Genomic DNA, 5,918 nt, shown 5'->3' on the forward strand with positions numbered 1-5,918 from the left:
GCGTTTTACATAATGTTTTATAATGTGCATTTAACTGTGTTCCGCCCTGCCTCGAGGAGAGGCGGGCAAGATATAAAACCATCATCACTATCACTATCACTATCATTATTATTATTATTATTATTATTATTATTATTTTACTGACACAAAACACAGTATGTCACAGCAAACGAGATCTATATGCTGGATTTCGTATCACAAAATCACAAGTCGAACACTTCCCAAGCGTCTAAGACTGTGTGATGAATTTTCAAATGATTCGCACAGATCCAAGTCATTTGGCCTTTTGCTGTTGACAGATTGTGATTTTGTCAATGTTGATTGTTTCCAAATGCCGGCTGAGATCTTTTGGCATGGCACCCAGTGCACCAATGACCAGTGGGACCACCTGGACTGGTTTATGCCATCAGAGCCCGTGCAGTTTTGATTTTGAGGTCTTGATAACGGCTGAGTTTTTCCTGTTGTTTTTCTTCAATGCGACTGTCACCTGGAATGGCGACATTAATAATGCAAACTTTTTATTTTCCACAATCGTGATGTCTGGTGTATTGTGTTCCAAAACTTTGCCAGTCTGGATTCGAAAGTCCCACAGTATTTTTGCATCTTCATTTTCCACGACCTTTGCGGGTTTATGATCTTCACTAGAAATGTTCAAAAAGAACCTTAAAACCTGGCTCTTCCGCTGCGCCCTTGGCAAGTAGATGCACAACATGACACTATTGCTCCCCGCAACACTTCTGCCACTGGAGTACATGCCCTCCAAATGGGAAGTTTAGTTCCACAACCCTGTGTGTTTTTATGAGCTCCCTGCAAACAACCTGCTCCTATTCTATCTCATTAGAGTTTTAATCATTTTATCCTGTACATGTGGCCCGCCCATTGTTATCGTGCTTGTGTTTATTGGAATGTTATTTTGTTACTGTGTTTATACTTTTTTATCTATGTAATTTTGCTGATGTTGCTTGTTATTTATGTTCTGGTTATATTTTGCTGTAACATGTTGTCTGGGGTTGGCCCCATGTAAGCCGCTCCGAGTCCCCATTGGGGAGATGGTGGCGGGGTATAAATAAAGATAATAATAATAATAATAATAATAATTATTATTATTATTATTATTATTATCCCATCAATTCTTTACTGCTGGCAGGTGGTACTTGTGACATAAGTTCCAGTTACTTAGGCGATCCCTCGCTTTCCGAGGATGATTGTCTTCCAATATTCTTGTGGGTCCGTATGTGGCTGTGGAGCCCTATTCTTGCTCTGCATATTCTTCTGCAGTGAGGGCATTGGTTTCCAAGCACCTTGGTATCCCTACGGATGTCCCGATCCTCAAACACTCTCTGCTTCATTCGGAAAAATGCTGCGCTTGCAGAGCTCAGGCGGTGTTGTATTTCGGCGTCGATGTTGACTTTGGTGGAGAGGTGGCTGCCAAGGTAGCGGAAATGATCAACATTTTCTAATGTTACACCATTAAGCTGTATCACTGGCATTGGAGAGGGGATGGCTGGTGACTGCTGGAAAAGCACCTTGGTTTTTTCAATGTTCAATGACAAGCCAAGCTTCTCGTATGCTTCTGCAAAGGTGTTTAGAGTGGCTTGTAGATCTTCTTCTGAATGCGCACAGACAACGTTGTCATCAGCATACTGGAGTTCTATAACAGATGTTGTTGTGACCTTGGTTTTGGCTTTCAGTCTGCTGAGGTTGAATAGCTTGCCATCTGTCCAATAGATTATTTCCACTCCGGTGGGAAGCTTCCTATCAACAAGGTGAAGTATCATAGCGATGAAGATGGAGAATAAAGTTGGGGCAATAACACATCCCTGTTTGACACCTGATTCCACCTTAAATGGGTCACTTTGGGAGCCATTGCTGTCCAAATAAGTTCCAGTGAATCATTTGGGCCATAGAGTTGTGCCTCTGTTTGTAGTCTGTCTGTGCGATTTTCTTGCAACAGCTGAGGAAATGGCCCATGGTTTCATCCGCTTCCTTGCACAGTCTGCATTTTGGCTCATCCGCTGATTTTTCAGTCCTGACCTTAATGGCATTGGTCCTGATGGCTTGCTCCTGGGCTGCAAGAATCAGGCCTTCTTTCTCCTTCTTCAGGGTTCCATTCGTGAGCCATAACCAGGTCTTCTCCTTATCAACTTTTCCTTCAATTATTATTATTTTTGAACTTAAACTCTATGGACTATTCCACAGTGCCATCCCCTGGCATGCAAGAGGAACTGCACTGCCATGAGAGTTACACTGTGGTTCTCAACCTGTGGGTCCCCAGATGTTTTGGCCTACAACTCCCAGAAATCCCAGCCAGTTTACCAGCTGTTAGGATTTCTGGGAGTTGAAGGCCAAAAACATTTGGGGACCCCAGGTTGAGAACCACTGGAACAACCCTCTTTTGCATATACAGTAGAGTCTCGCTTATGTAACATAAACGGGCCGGCAGAACATTGGATAAGCAAAAAATGTTGGCTAATATGGAGGGATTAAGGAAAAACCCGGTGGCGCAGTGGGTTAAAGCACTGAGCTGCTGAGCTTGTTGATTGAAAGGTCGCAGATTCGATTCCGGGGAGTGGCATGAGCTTCCGCTGTCAGCCCTAGCTTCTGCCAACCTAGCAGTTCGAAAACATGCAAATGTGAGTAGATCAATAGGTACCGCTCCGACGGGAAGGTAATGGTGCTCCATGCAGTCATGCCGGCCACATGACCTTGGAGGTGTCTACGGACAACGCTGGCTCTTCAGCTTAGAAATGGAGATGAGCACCACCCCCCAGAGTCAGGCATGACCGGACTTAATGTCAGGGTACAACCTTTAGCTTTACCTTAAGGAAAAAAACAATTAAACATCAAATTACGTACGTTGTGATTTTATAAATTAAGCACCAAAACATCATGTTTTTCAACAAATCAACAGAAAAAACAGCTCAATACTACATTATGAAGTAATTACTGTATTTACAAATTTAGCATCAAAACATCGCAATGTATTGAAACAGCTGTGGATCCAGGAGGGAGGCAGACTGGGCTGGATCATATAGAATGGGGGATGAGCAAAGATTGGATAAGCGAGACTCTACTGTTGTTGTTGTTGTTCATTCGTTCAGTCGTCTCCGACTCTTCGTGACCTCATGGACCAGCCCACGCCAGAGCTCCCTATCAGCCGTCACCACCCCCAGCTCCTTCAAGGTCAGTCCAGTCACTTCAAGGATGCCGTCCATCCATCTTGCCCTTGGTCGGCCCCTCTTCCTTTTGCCTTCCACTTTCCCCAGCATGATTGTCTTCTCTAGGCTTTCCTGTCTCCTCATGATGTGGCCAAAGGACTTCCACTTTGTCTCTCGTCTCCTTCCCTCCAGTGAGCAGCCGGGCTTTATTTCCTGGAGGATGGACTGGTTGGATCTTCTCGCAGTCCAAGGCACTCTCAGCACTTTCCTCCAACACCACAGCTCAAAAGCATCTCTCTTCCTTCGCTCAGCCTTCCCTAAGGTCCAGCTCTCACATCCGTAGGTGACTACAGGGAAGACCATGGCTTGGACTAGGCGGATCTTTGTTGCCAGTCCGATGTCTCTACTCTTGACTATTTTATCGAGACTGGACATTGCTCTCCTCCCAGCGAAACTCTACTGTAATCAAGGCTATTTGGAACGGGGGGTGGGGATCTGTATTATTATTAGATGAAGCTGTTGGATAGAGTTAAGGAACTGAATATGTTTAGAAATGAGCCATATATAGTTAAGAAAATAAGATCTTCTGGTTTGGACCAAAGATTATTCTAAACTTGCTGGCATATTTAGACAGGAACAGAGAAGACTGGTGGTGACGGGGAAAAGGAAATGACCTGAGGCTGTTAGGAATGGTGGGAGTTGAAGTCCAAAACACCTAGAGGACCCAAGTTTGCCCAGGCCTGGTCTATAGATGCACTAACAAGCTTTTTCTTTCCACACTGCAGCTTTGCAAAACCTGATCATTTATTGGTCTTTGTTGCCATCTAGTGGTAGTTTGCCCACAACTATTACTTCTTACTTACTTACACATCTGGAATATTGTGTCCAATTCTGGGCACCACAATTCAAGAGAGATATTGACAAGCTGGAATGTGTCCAGAGGAGAGCGACTAAAATGATAAAAGGTCTGGAGAACAAGCCCTATGAGGAGCGGCTTAAGGAGCTGGGCATGTTTAGCCTGAAGAAGAGAAGGCTGAGAGGGGATATGATAGCCATGTATAAATATGTGAGAGGAAGCCACAGGGAGGAGGGAGCAAGCTTGTTTTCTGCTTCCTTGGAAACTAGGACGCAATGGAGCAATGGCTTCAAACTACAAGAAAGGAGATTCCATCTGAACATGAGGAAGAACTTCCTGACTGTGAGAGCCGTTCAGCAGTGGAACTCTCTGCCCCGGAGTGTGGTGGAGGCTCCTTCTTTGGAAGCTTTTAAACAGAGGCTGAATGGCCATCTGTCAGGGGTGCTTTGAATGCAATATTCCTGCTTCTTGGCAGAATGGGGTTGGACTGGATGGCCCAGGAGGTCTCTTCCAACTCTTTGATTCTATGATTCTATGATTCTATGATTCTATGATTCTATGGATACTTACTTACGGGAATGCCATGGATGTAGCGTACCTGGATTTTAGTAAGGCCTTCGACAAGGTCCCCCATGACCTTCTGGCAAGGAAACTAGTCCAATGTGGGCTAGGCAAAACTACGGTGAGGTGGATCTGTAATTGAGTAAATGGACGAACCCAGAGGGTGATTCTCCCCAAGGCTTCCTCTTCATCCTGGAAAGAAGTGACGAGTGGAGTGCCATCAGGAGGGTTCTGTCCTGGGCCCAGTCCTGCTCAGGATCTCCATTAATGACATAGATGAAGGGCTAGAAGGCACGATCATCAAGTCTGCAGATGACACCAAATTGGGAGGGATAGCCAAGAGTCCAGAGGACAGGAGCAGGATTCAAAACGATCTTGACAGAGATTATTGGCCAAAACTAACAAAATGAAGTTCAACAGGACAAATGCAAGATACTCCACTTAGGCAGGAAAAAACGAAATGCAAAGATACAGAATGGGGGACAATGCCTGGCTCAAGAGTAGTAGGTGTGAAAAAGATCTTGGAGTCCTCGTGGACAACAAACATGAGCCAGAAATGTGGTATGGCGGCAAAACCCCCCAAAAAACAAACAAACAAAAACAGTGGGATTTTGGCCTGCATCAATAGGAGCATAGTGTCTAGATCTAGGGAAGTAATGCTACCCCTCTATTCTGCTTTGGTTGGACCACACCTGGAATAGACCTTGACTCTAGGAGTTGTAGTTCAGCTACATCCAGAGAGCTCTCTGGACTCAAGCAATGATAGATCTTGACCAAACTTGGCATGAATACTCAATATGACCAAATGCGAACACTGTTGGCGTTTGGGGAAAATAGACCTTGACATTTGGGAGTTCTCGTTGCTGGGATTTATAGTTCACCTACAATCAAAGAGCATTCTGAACTCCGCCAGCAATGGAATTGAACCAAACTTGGCACACAGAACTCCCGTGACCGGAGATTAGAAAACAAACCAATGGCAAGAAAAACGAAGAACAACTCCTTGAAGGGAAGAACTGCTCAGGGATGGATAGCCTCAAATTGTGAGTCCATGTAAACTATGTGTCTTCCCGTTGACTCTAATTCAGTGTTTCTCAACCTTCCTAATGCCACGACCCCTTAATACAGTTCCTCATGTTGTGGCGACCCCCAAACATAAAATTATTTTCCTTGCTACTTCATAACTGTAATTTGGCTCCTGTTATGAATCGTAATGTAAATATCTGATATGCAGGACGCATTTTCATTCACCGGACAAAATTTGGCTCAAACACCCGATATGCCCAAATTTGAATATTGGTGTGGTTTGGGGGGATTGTTTTTGTCATTTGGGAGTTGTAGTT

The sequence above is a fragment of the Anolis sagrei genome, chromosome 1 (assembly GCF_037176765.1).
Source record: "Anolis sagrei isolate rAnoSag1 chromosome 1, rAnoSag1.mat, whole genome shotgun sequence".
Classification (NCBI taxonomy): Eukaryota; Metazoa; Chordata; class Lepidosauria; order Squamata; family Dactyloidae; genus Anolis; species Anolis sagrei.